This window comes from Cetorhinus maximus, chromosome 1 (assembly GCF_964194155.1).
Source record: "Cetorhinus maximus chromosome 1, sCetMax3.hap1.1, whole genome shotgun sequence".
Taxonomy (NCBI): domain Eukaryota; kingdom Metazoa; phylum Chordata; class Chondrichthyes; order Lamniformes; family Cetorhinidae; genus Cetorhinus; species Cetorhinus maximus.
The window spans coordinates 177784494-177797498 of record NC_135879.1 but is presented as its reverse complement, the minus strand read 5'-3'; the positions used below and the strand labels follow the sequence as shown (position 1 = coordinate 177797498).

The following is a 13005-nucleotide window of genomic DNA, read 5'->3' as shown; positions in this document are numbered from 1 at the left end:
TTGTGAATCTTTGGAATTCTGTACCCCAGAGATTAGTGGATGCTTCATCATTAAATACATTTAAGGCTGAGACGGACAGATTTTTGGTCTGTGAGGGAATCAAGCGATATGGGGAGCGGGTGGGAAAGTGGAGTTGAAGACCAAAGTCAGCCTTGAACGTATTGAATGGCAGAGCAGGCTTGACAGGCAGTATGGTCTACTCCTGTTCCTATTTCTTGTGTATGATATTTTGAATTTCTGCAAGCAAAGTCCATAGTAACAGTAAAATAGAAGCAACATAGTGTAGATGCTGGAAATCTGAAATAAAAACAGAAAGTGCTACAAATACTCAGCAAGTCTGGAGTGTCTGTGGAGAGAGAAACAGAGTTAATGTTTTGAGTCGATTATGTCTTCTTCAGAATTGAAGGAAAGTAGAAACCTGATGGTTTTTATGCCGTTGAAACGGGGAGTGGGGGAAAGAACAAAATGGAAGGGGATAAGGTAGAGGACAGGAGAGTTTAAATGACAAAGACGTCATGAAATAAGAGGCGAAGGGAGTAGTAATGATTGTAGTAAACAAACAAAGCATTTATGCAGCATGTGAATGGTAGAATAATGAACAGCTCTGTTTGAAAGCAAAAACAAGATTCAGACTGGCAGATGGCAAAAAACCAGAATCAGAATCACTCCCTTGCCTTCACACTCACATTTCTGTCCTTGGCCTACTGCAGTGTGCCAGTGAAGCTCAGCATCTCATCTTCCAATTCTGGCCTCAACATTGAGTTAAACAATTTCCGAGCATGAACTCTGTCCCCCATTTTGATTCTGTTTTTTTGCCACATGCCGGTTTGAATCTTGACTTTCATGTTTTTTGTTTTTGGATAGAGCTGTTCATTATTCTGCCATTAACACTCAGCCTGGCCAAATGCTTTGTTTCTTTACTACAACTAGTACCACTCCCTTTGCCTTTTGTAGGAACATAGGAGTAGGCCACTTGGCCCTTCGAGACTGCTCCACCATTCAAAAGGATCATGGCTGACCTAATTGTGGCCTTGGCACCACTTTCCTGTCTGCCCCCCTTAATCCTTGACTCTCTTGTCTAACAGAAATCTGTCTAACTCAGCCTTGAATAAATTTAATGACCCTGCCTCCAATATTTCCTGGGGAAGAGAATTCCACGCACTAATGACTGTTTGGGAGAAAAAAAATCTCCTCATCTCTGTCTGAAAAGGGAAACCTCTTATTTTTAAATTATTTCCCCTAGTTTTAGTCTCCCCCACAAGAGGAAACATTCTCTGGGTATCCACCCTATTATGTCCCCTCAGGATCTTTTATGTTTCAATAAGCTAACCTCTCATTCGTCTCAAATCCAATGGGTATAGGCCTGTTCAACCTTTCTTCATAAGATAAGCCCTTCATCCCAGGAATGAGTCCAGTGAAACTCCTTTGAACTGCCTCTAAAGCAATTATATCTTTTTTAAAATAAGGAGACCAAAATTGCACACAGTACTCCAGATGTGGTCTCACCAAGGCCCTGTACAGCTGCAGTAAGACTTCACTAATTTTATATTCCATTCCTCTTACAATAAATGCCAACTTTCCATTTCTCTCCTGAATCACTTGCTGTTTCTGCAGACTAACGTTATGTGATTCATGTACCAGGACACCTAGATTCCTGAGTTCCACAATCTCTCTCCATTTAAATAGTATACTGCTTGTCTATTCTTCCTGCCAAAGTGAACAAGTTCACATTTACCCACATTATACTCCACCTGCCAAATTTTTGCCCACTCACTTAACCTGTTTATATCCCTTTGCAGACTTTCTACCTCCTCTTGATAACTTACTTTCCTACCTATTTTGGTGTCATCAGCAAATTTAGCGACCATACATTTGGTCCCTTCATCCAAGCCATTGATATAGATTGTAAATAGCACTGGTCCCTGTGGCACTCCGCTAGTTACATCTTGCCAATCTGAAAAAGACTAATTTATCCCCACTCTCTGCCTCCTGTTAGCCAACTAATCCTTTATCCATGATAATATGTTACCTCCACACCATGTGCTTTTAGCTTGTGTAGTAGCCTTTGATGTGGTACCTTATCAAATGCCTTTTGGAGATCCAAGTACACCACATCTAATGGTTCCTCCTTACCCACCTTGAATGCTACTTCATCAAAAATCTCTAGTAGATTAGTAGATTTCCTTTTCACAAAGCCACATTGACTTTGTCCGATGAAACCGTAATTTTCTAAGCATCCTTACCAATGGATTCTAGCACTTTCCCTATGACAGATGTTAGGCTAACTGGCCTATAGTTCCCTGCTTTCTGCCTCCCTTCTTTCTTGAATAGAAGTTTTACATGAGCTATTTTCCAATCCACCGGGACCCTTCCAGAATCTAAGGAATTTTGAAAGATTGTAACCAATGTATCTACTATCTGGGATGCCACTTCTTTTGAGACCCTAGGATGCAGGCCACCCAGTTCTGGGGACTTGTCAGCCTTTATGTCTAATAATTTTCCAAGCACCCTTTCCCTGGTGATAGTGGTTGTATGAAGTTCATCGCTCCCTATCACCTCTCGATTTTCAAGAATCTTTGGGAAGTTTCCTAAATTTTCTGCAGTGAAGACAAATGCAAAATACCTGTTTAATTCCTCCGCCATTTATTTGTTTTCCAGTATTAATTCCCCAGACTCACCCTCTGGAGGACCAACACTAGCTTTGGTAACTATTTTTCTATTCAAACACATGTAGAAATTTTTACTATCTGTTTCTATATTACTAGCTAGCTTTCTCTCATATTCTGCTTTTGCCTGTTTATTATTTTTATAGTCATACTTTGCTGGTTCTTAAAGTCTATCTAATCCTTTGACCTATGACTAATCTTGCAGATTTGTACAGTGTTTCTTTCAATTTAATATTATCCTTAACTTCCTGATTTAGCCACAGATGATGCATCCTTCTCAAAGAGCCTTTCTTTCTCACTGGGATAAATCTTTTCATGGGGAGAATTTTCCCCATCTCGGATGGGCCATGCGGGAGCGGGCGCAGGTGGTCGCAGACCCGATCGCTGCCCACGATCGGGTCCGCACCGCCATTTTATGCGGGCCAATTAAGGCCAAACCAGCATAGTTCAGAACCCCAGAGAATAGCGGGAGTGGGCGGGCAGTGGCGGGCATGCATAGAATGCCAGGTCCAATGGCGACCTGGTGGCCTGTTTGAATGAAGACCTGGCAGCCTTTGCAAGGCTGCTCACAATGGCCAGGAGAAGAGCACATCAGAGGGGTAATGTGCATCACGCAAGTCCAGAGGGTAGGCCAGTGGGGCAGTGTGCCCCTCGTTTCCCCGACGAGTGCCTAGCTACCCTGCTAGAGGAGGTGGCAGCACGGCGGGAGGTCCTTCTTCCGAGGGATGGGAGGCAGAGGTCTCCCCACCTGACCAAACGTGCGTGGGAGGAGGTGGCCGAGAGTGTCAGCCCTCATGATGTGGTGCAGCGCACATGGGTCCAGTGCCGCAAGAGATTCAACTACCTCCTGTGCTTGGGAAGGGTGAGTGCCGTGTTGCCTCAGGTCACTTAATGCAGCCATCGCCCTTATCCCCCAGCCTCTTTCCCCCTCCCTGGCAACTCTGAGTACAGTAAAGGATTGGTATGTATCCCTTGCTGGGTGTGCCAGCAGATATTGCCCATGCCTAGTTCACCCTGAAAGGGTTGAGCTAGGATGTGTTCTGCATCCGCAGCATGTGTGATACTGTCACCCAGAGTATAGAATGGGGGTGAAAGTCAATGATCTGCATCTAGGCATAGTGCTAGAATTGGGAAGCATTTCAAAGTCAGGGTGCTAACATGCTGGGAGGGGAGCTTCCAGTTGGCGGGGCACCAATCTATCTGCTGCGCTCTATTGCGCTCCACGTGCTTGTGCCTCCTTGCTCAGCAAAGTGACACCTTGTGGTGCCACATGTGAAGGAGGCAGCATTTGGGCAATGGGGTGGGGTGGGGGTCAGCCCTGGCTTGTTTGGGTGAGTGTGCAGCAGCTGCGGGGTGACAATGTCCCACTCTGGCTGGGTTGGCAGGGTTGCGACGGGAATTCAGGTACAGGCTGGACTAATCAATACTCTTCTCCTTTTCGGGAGAAGACTGCACAATTCTGCAGAACGGATGCGGACTAGTGGAGGCCAGGCCCAGTTGGTGATCCTAACACCTTACGAGCAGCAGGCCATGGATCTGGAGAGCCGCCATGCCCCCAGGTCCACCAGTGGCGGTGAGGCTGGGGTGCCATGGGGAGGTATGTTTGGCGAGCACTCAGGTCATCATGTGTGTCCCAGAAGCCATGGCACTGCTGAATGCTCAGTGATTGAGGTTAGCAATGTGGGGTTTACCCTTGATTATGGAAGGATGAGCGCATAATGATCCGGGGGAGCAGCATGCAAATTGACATTGTCTGCACTGTAACTGATCAAATGTCCTTTTTCTTCCTTTCAGCATCACTGGAGCAGGGCCAGGAGGAGGAGACAGAGGGGCCACCTCTCATCCCTGAAGCCCCACAGCAAATCCACTCACCAGCATCACACCATTTCAGCCAGGCAGGCACCTGCGCAGATACTAGCACCTCGGTGTTAGATCTTTGGCTAGTGTCCTGGGGCACAGCGGTGAGGGCACTTCACACTCACTTGAGGTGTGGGCAGAGACAGAGAGTGCCCAGGGCACCGACAATCAGAGGACTGCTGGGGACCAGGTACATGCTTGGTTGGTGGCTGATGATGAGCCTCTGGAGTCGTCCATGAGGCTACAAATGCTGCAAGTGCAGCAGGGTATGCAGGACGATCCGACGGAGATACATGAGGCAATGTGTGGCATGGTACCCGTGCTGGAGGAGTCCACGCGGAGCATCACCGATGCAACGAGCCTCATGGCTGAGTGCCATGCTTCCTCCATGGAGAGAGTGGTGACTCTCATGAAGAGGCTCCTCCAGGAGACCAATCAGGGCCTCCTGGGGTTGCACTCAGACCAGCAAGCCCTCACAGCGGCATTGACCTCAGCTGGTCAGTGCCAGTGTGGGAGATGGTTTGGGCACCAAGTACCCTAGCTCGGTGCCCATCCATCTACGGTGAGCAGGGAGGTCCGAAGCAACCTCACATTGGCGCAGCAGCTTCCTGTTGTCGCTGCCGGCTCCTCCTCAGGGCACTCCGGGTAAGGGCAGCAGTTCCTCCGTCCCTCTGCCAGTGACCGTGGCATCCGATGAGGCTGCAGCGACTGGGGAGAAGACAGCTTTGGAACTGGCCGCTCCCTCCCAGGCAGGGCCATCAAAAGCTCCACGGGCCAGAGGACGTCCGCCAACGTCATCGAGGCCAACAGGTCAGCACAGTGAGCAGGCTGTCTCAGATGCCTGTGCCAGTGAGGGGACAGCACCTAAACATAGCACCCGTAAGCGTAAGTTTAAAGCACCTTAGGCACAACACTGGTTTCTCACTAGTGCTTTTATGTTGGCCTATAGTAGTTTATTGAAGACTTGGTGTGATGTCCAACACCTTTTTTTTGTTGGTTTATGAAGTTACATTTGTTCCCTCAATAAATTTTGACATGTTGCCATGCCTCAGGGTGATTCCTTACTTCTGCAAGTGGATGGGAACCCATGATGTTATGAGTGAGTTGTTTGACATTGAGCTTTATTGACAAGGGCCTTAGTTAAAGTTAGTATCCAGCCAGATTTAGCACTCAGGTATCGAGTATGGAGCCTGCAGCCCTGGTGTGTGTTGAAGGTCCATCTGTGGTGGGCTAGCTGAAGGTTCTTCGGATTAAAGTCTCCCGGGTGTCCCTGCCTTCCTGGAGTACGCCCGGGTCAGCGTCTATCCCCTCAGCGTTCTCCTGTACATGCTCATCCTCGGACTCAGTGCTGGTCTCATCGTGTGCATCTGGAGCAACTGCGTCTACATCTTCCTCATCCACTGCATCACCCCTTTCCAGCGCCAGATTGTGGAGAGCGCAGCATGCACCCACTATAAGCAACACATAATCTGGGGTGTACTGGAGTGTGCCCCCTAAGCAGTTCAGGCATCGGAAGCGCATCTTGAGAAGACTGATGGTTCTCTCCACCACAGCCCTTGTGGAGTCATGGCTCAGCCTCTGTCCTTGGATGGCAGAGAGGAATCATGAGCCACCTTTTGAGGGGATAGCCCTAGTTACCCAGCAGCCATTCATTCAGCCGGGCTGGAGCTCTGAAGAGCCTCGGCACCTGGGAGTCTCTGAGTATGTAGGCATCGCAGGAGCTGCCTCGGTACCTTGCACAGACTTGTAGAATCTGCAGCTTGTGATCACACACTATCTGCACGTTCATGGAGTGGAAGCCCTTCCTGTTCACGAAGGCACCGGGCTCACCTGCTGGTGCCTTGATGGCCACATGTGTACAGTCTATTGCACCCTGGATGCAGGGGAAGACAGAAATTGCTGTGAAGCCTCTGGCTCGCTCTGTCTGGCTGGCATCGTCCCAGCGGTAGTGGATGAAAGTCAATGCACGCCTGAATAGAGTGTCTGTCACCTGCTTGACACATGTGTGGATAGCTGATTGGGAGACTTCGCAGAGATCACCCATTGACCCCTGGAAGGAGCCGGAGGAATAGAAGTTGAGGGCAGCTGTGGCCTTTAGAGCCACTGGCATGGGGTGCTCACCCACACAGTTTGCGGAGATCTCAGGGTCTATCGTCTGACAAATGGAGGTCACCGTCTCCCTTGAGAGATGGAGCCTCCTTCAGCACTGCACCTCAGACATATTGAGGTAGCTGCTTCACCGCCTGTATACCCTGGCAGCAGGATAGTGGCATCTTCTGCGGCCCCTTCCTCCTTGGACTTCCTGTTGGCCTTGCGCCCCTTGTGCCTGCGCCTCTCCTCCCAAAGGTGGCTTCCCTGGAGGCTGAATGTGGACGCCTGGCATCCTTCCCCTTCTGGCCCTCCCTTCCTCCTCAGGGGAGGTACCTCCAGTGGAGAGCACAACTCCCATTCCCAGTCTAAGAGAAGGCTTCCTGAAAGCTGCAGGCCCCAAAAATGATCTTTAGTGTAAAGTCCTGACCAAGGCTTTTACTCCTGTCCAAGCAGCTGGTATGAGTTTTGAAGTATTCCTGCTCACACATGCAAGTATAAGTAACTTTCACACTTAATTACCTGAAAGGTCATATTCGCGACCCCACTCACCCCTCTTATCCTGCCCGTGAACGAGGTTTATACAAATTTCTCCTAACCGTCTGCCCGTTGCGCCTGTGCGACGTCCTGAAGATCGCACAGGCTGTGAAAAATCGTATTCAATTGCTGCCTCAAGGGCCTTAACTGGCCCATTAATTAATGGCGGACGCGCCTCCGAACTTATAGTGCACCCGCCTTCAGAAATACCACGATGGCACGTGGTGACATTGGGATGCACGCCCGACATCACCATGCATCATTTTACGTGGTGGCGTGCGGGCCCCTGCCCCCGCACGCCAACTGGAAAATTCTGCCCATAATGTTATTAAATATCTTGTTAAAAGTCTGCCTCTGCAACCCTACTGTGCTACCTTTTAACGTAGTTTCCCAGTTCACCTTAGCCAGCTCTGCCTTCATACCCTCATAGCTACCTTTATTTAGGTTTCAAACACTAGTCATGGACCCACTCTTCATTTCAAACCGAACATGAAATTCTATCATGTTGCGATCACTAGCACCGAAAGGCATGTTGTTCTATGTTGACATCTTTAACATTTAATCTCTCTTGCCCTTTACTTTACTCCAGACCTGCTCTTTGTTTTTCCCCTGCCTCACCTTTCAACAGCATTAAACCCATCACATTTGTGCCTTCCTTCAGTTTTGAGGAAATGTTGTATTAGACTCGAAATATTAACTGTTTCTCCACAGATGCTGCCAGACCTGCTGAGTATTTCCAGCACTTTCCATTTTTATTCCAGTTTCACAACATTCCTTTGTAAATTCACATTTAACTCCAAAATGAACAGCACTTGACATTGTTGGTAATTACACTTTATTTGCTGCATTAAAGGAATGCATTGTATGATAGATGGGAGTGAGGGTTTAGTTTGTGGAGCTGGGTTTGAGGCTATGGTGTAGGGATGGCTTTGGAATGTGAGGTTTGGAGTGACTCCGGTGTGGGGACAGCCCTCGGGTTTGGCGATGTCTGTGGTGTGGGGATGGCTCCTGGTGTGCAGTTTGGGGTTGGGTTGGGGTTTGGGGACGGCTTACTGTGGGGCAACTCTGGATTTGGGATTTAGGGATGGAATTGGCTCGATTTTGGGAAGGCTCACTGTGGGGTTTGGGCATGGCTCAATGTGAGTGGGTTCTGGGGATGGGGTTTGGGGTCAGGGGATAAATGGTTGGGGTTTGGGGATAGCTCACTGTGGGGTTGAGTATTTGGGGGCAGCTCAATGTGGAGTTCGGGATTTGGGGTCAGCTCATTGTAGGGTTAGGGATTTGGAGGTGGCACACTGGGGTTTGGGATTTGGAGGCGGGTCAGTATGGGGATTGGGATTTGGAGGCGGGTCAGTGTGGGGATTGGGATTTGGAGGCGGGTCAGTGTGAAGTTTGGGATTTGGAGGCGGCTCAGTGTGAGATTTGGATGCGGATCAGTGTGGGGATTGGGATTTGGAGGCGGGTCAGTTTGGGGTTTGGGATTTGGAGGTGGCTCAATGTGAGAATTGGGATTTGGATGCGGATCAGTGTGAGGATTGGGATTTGGAGGATGGGTCGGTGTGGGGATTGGGATTTGGAGGCAGGTCAATTTGATGTTTCGGATTTGGAGGCGGCTCAGCGTGAGGTTTGGGATTTGGAGGATGGGTCGGTGTAGGGATTGGGATTTGGAGGCGGGTCAGTGTGGGGTTTGGGATTTGGAGGCAGGTCAGTGTGATGTTTGGGATTTGGAGGCGGCTCAGTGTGAGGTTTGGGATTTGGAGGCGGCTCAATGTGGGGATTGGGATTTGGATGCGGCTCACGTGGGGATAGGGATTTGGAGGTGGCTCAGTGTGTGGTTTGGGATGTGGATGCGGCTTGGTGTGGGGATTGGGATTTGGAGGTGGGTCAGTGTGGGGTTTGGGATTTGGAGGTGGCTCAGTGTGGGGTTTGGGATTTGGAGGCGGGCCAGTGCGGGTTTGGAATCTGGAGGCTGCTCACTATGGGGATTGGGATTTGGAGGTGGGTCAGTGTGGGCATTGGGATTTGGAGGCGAAGCTGTGTGAGATTTGGGATTTGGATGCGGATCAGTGTGAGGATTGGGATTTGGAGGCGGCTCAATGTGAGATTTCGGATTTGGATGTGGATCAGTGTGGGGATTGGGATTTGGATGCGGATCAGTGTGAGGATTGGGATTTGGAGGCGGCTCAATGTGAGATTTGGGATTTGGATGTGGATCAGTGTGGGGATTGGGATTTGGAGGTGGGTCAGTGTGAGGATTGGGATTTGGAGGCGGGTCAGTGTGGGGTTTGGGATTTGGATGCGGGTCAATGTGGGGAATGGGATTTGGAGGCGGGTCAGTGTGGGGTTTGGGATTTGGAGGCGGGTCAGTGTGGGGTTTGGGATTTGGAGGCTGGTCGGGGTGGGGATTGGGATTTGGAGGCGGCTCAATGTCAGATTTGGGATTTGGATGCGGATCAGTGTGGGGATTGGGATTTGGAGCCGGGTCAGTGTGAGGATTGGGATTTGGAAGCGTGTCAGTGTGGGGATTGGGATTTAGAGGCGGGTCAGAGTGGATTTAGGATTTGGAGGCTGGTCAGGGTGGGGATTGGGATTTGGAGGCGGCTCACTGGGGATTGGGATTTGGAGCCGGGTCAGTGTGGGGTTTGGGATTTGGAGCCGGGTCAGTGTGGGGTTTGGGATTTGGAGGCTGGTCAGTGTGGGGTTTGGGATTTGGAGGCGGGTCAGTGTGGGGTTTGGGATTTGGAGGCGGGTCAGTGTGGGGTTTGGGATTTGGAGGCAGTTCAGTCTGGGGATTGGGATTTGGAGGCAGTTCAGTCTGGGGATTGGGATTTGGAGCCGAGTCAGTGTGGGGATTGGGATTTGGAGACAGTTCAGTCTGGGGATTGGGATTTGGAGGCGGGTCAGTGTGGGGATTGGGATTTGGAGACAGTTCAGTCTGGGGATTGGGATTTGGAGCCGAGTGAGTGTGGGGATTGGGATTTGGAGGCGGATCAATGTGGGATTAGGGATTTGGAGGCGGGTCAGTGTGGGTTTGGAATTTGGGGGTGGGTCAGTGTGGGGGTTAGGATTTGGAGGCAGGTGAGCGTGGGGATTGGGATTTGGAGGCGGGTCAGTGTGGGGATTGGGATTTGGAGCCGAGTCAGTGTGGGGATTGGGATTTGGAGACAGTTCAATCTGGGGATTGGGATTTGGAGCCGAGTCAGTGTGGGGATTGGGATTTGGAGGCAGGTGAGTGTGGGGATTGGGATTTGGAGGCGGGTCAGTGTGGGGATTGGGATTTGGAGCCGAGTCAGTGTGGGGGTTGGGATTTGGAGGTGGGTCAGTCTGGGGATTGGGATTTGGAGGCAGTTCAGTCTGGGGATTGGGATTTGGAAGTCGATCATTGTGGGGTTTGGCACTTGGAGGCGGCTCCGCTGCGGATCCGGCCGCTGATTGACATGAGGGGCGGGGATGTTGTGACGTGTTTGCCGGGCTCGGTCACTCAGGGAGACGTAGCGGCCGGAGGGTGAGGCCAGTGAGCGGGGCTCGGGTTTACAGCGGGCCGGGGAGTGGGCTGCTGGAGCCCGGCTTGCCGTTGCTCCTCTTTCCCCTGTGATAGCCTCCGGCCTCGGGGAGTCGCCAGTTGTTTATTCGGGTTGAATGCACCTCGTCCGAGTCCCGTGGATCCAGCGGCTTCATTCCTGATAACCTGGGGTTTGGAGATTTTAATCTTGTTGTCGGGTCTGGGCTGAGGATTGAGTTTGGGAAGTTTATGGACGACACTGAATAGAAACGGTTCAGCTAAACATTTTCACCAATAATCTTTGCATGTCGATTCCAAATGTTATCTTTGTTGACATATGGATGCAAGTAAAATTGATTAGGCAGAATTTACAAGAGTGATTGGTTCGGGGTAAAAATCTGTTTGATGTTCCTTGTGCTGACAATCCTGTGGTTATTTTATCAACTGCATTAGGTCCATGTTTTTGTTACGTTCCGTTTGTCAGTTTGATGCTGCCCCTAGCAACGCATCGCTGTCATTTAATAATTTCCAGAAATGAGATGGAATTGGACAATCTCTAGTCTAATACCAACCAGTTAAGCAATTTTAACATCAGTAAAACAAATTTGCAAAGTGTAAATGGTTTAAAAAGTGGGGAATGATATTAGAAACTGCCAAGAGAATGAAGCAAAGCTGTCTATCTAGTGGCATACAGGAGGCTGGTGGGCAAGATTTGAAGGCATGGTATGGGATAGATCTCTGTAGGGCCATTTAAACTTAGTGCTGAGTTCAAACAGACCCCATTTTGGCTGTTGCAAGCGCCTTAACCTGCAGTGTGGGAGTTGCTGGAGTAGATGTAAAAGCTCTTGAAGAACAGATAAGGCCTATTTAAGTTTCACGATTGGAAGGTTTTTTTAAAATCCCCTGATCTTTAAAAATTGAAGAAGACAGGCTGCAGCTGTCAATGAGAGTTTAAAAAAACCTCTGCTGGACTGCTTAGATTGACAGACCATCTGGTGTATGTTAGAAAAAAAAGGTTACCACCTGGTCATGCAGTTCCAATAGAGTTCTTTGTTGACATTTCACTCAGGGCTATTATTATGTTATGGATGCTTGGCTGAATTTTAAAAGCTACAATTATCTCAGCAGGGGCTCTGGGTTCGTAGTCTGATTGAGGGGTTAGAGAGTCTATTAAATGATTAGTTGTCTTTGATATGGGCTCTGAATTGCAGTTTGTTAATATAACAGATTAGCTACTTGAGATATAAAATCTTTGGGTTTCTTCAATAACTTTTTTTCGCTATCAAATGTGTAGGTGTGAGAGCTGTATTTGATTTTTTTTTCATTTCTATATGAGGTCTGCCCATGGTGGATATTAGGTGAGTGGCTTTGGTGGTGGCATTGGGCCATGAGGGTATGAGTGGCCATGGTGGGTGGGTGGGGGGGGGGGGGGGGGCGGGGCATGAGTTGGCATGGGGGTGTGAGGACCCATGGGGGTGGGTGGGGGGCATGAGTTTAGAGATGGCATGGGGGTAAGGGCTAGAGGGCCTAACACCTTCTAAAATAACATGCACAAGTCGCAGAGAGCCAGAGTGGGCCTTATAACCAGCCCGCCTCTATGGTGCCTGTGATCTGCTTCGGGGGTTGGAAGGCCTGACCCAATCCCACCCCCACCTCCCCAGAGTGAAAATTGGATTTAAAGGGGCCCTTTAAACCAAGGTGGATTTGCTGTGTTGGGAAATTTCCCATTTTGAGCTACCCGCCTTGGTCGTGAAAAATCTGGCCTGAGGAGTTTGATTAGAAGGCTGCTTCACGGTTCTGTACTGAGGCATCATTATTCACAAGGTGGAAGTGGGGATAGAGTTTTTTGCTAAATGTGGGCAGAGGAATTGTAGATAATGTAAAACAAGCAGACAAAATATAGGATGCTTTGGATAGATTGGCCTGGGGTGGGGTGAATGCTGAATGCCAGGTGTTATTTTACTATAAATAAATGCAAGGTAACGACTGCAATAAGCAGTGGGACTATGGAGAGACAAATATAGCTTACCAGAGTGCTCAAGAACTTCACAATCTCCTTGAGTCCTTTGAGGTATGTGCTCATCTACTTCTGGCCTCTTGAGCATCCCTAATTTTCATCACTCTACCATTGGTGGCTGCACTGTTAATTGCCAAGGCCCTACATCTCTCTGCCTCTCTACCTTGCTTTCCACCTATAAAATCCATCTTAAAACCTACCTCTTTGACCATTCTTTTGGTCATCTGATCTTATATCTCCTTATGTGGCTTGGTGTCATTTATTTTGTAATAAAGAGGCTATAAGAGTAAAACTTGTTGAATGACTACACCTTCGCACCTTCAAAATCAATGTTGTGC

At 49.2% G+C, this 13005-nt stretch overlaps 1 protein-coding gene across 1 annotated transcript in view; it reads left to right on the top strand.

Moving 5' to 3' along the window:
- The first annotated feature begins 10632 nt into the window (after positions 1-10632).
- The window catches only part of rusc2 (RUN and SH3 domain containing 2), a 122537-nt gene continuing 120164 nt past the window's right edge, over positions 10633-13005 (top strand). Inside the window, exon 1 of the mRNA XM_078550199.1 lies at positions 10633-10841. The gene's annotated coding sequence lies outside the window, so the exon portion shown is untranslated. The remainder of the gene's footprint in view (positions 10842-13005) is intronic.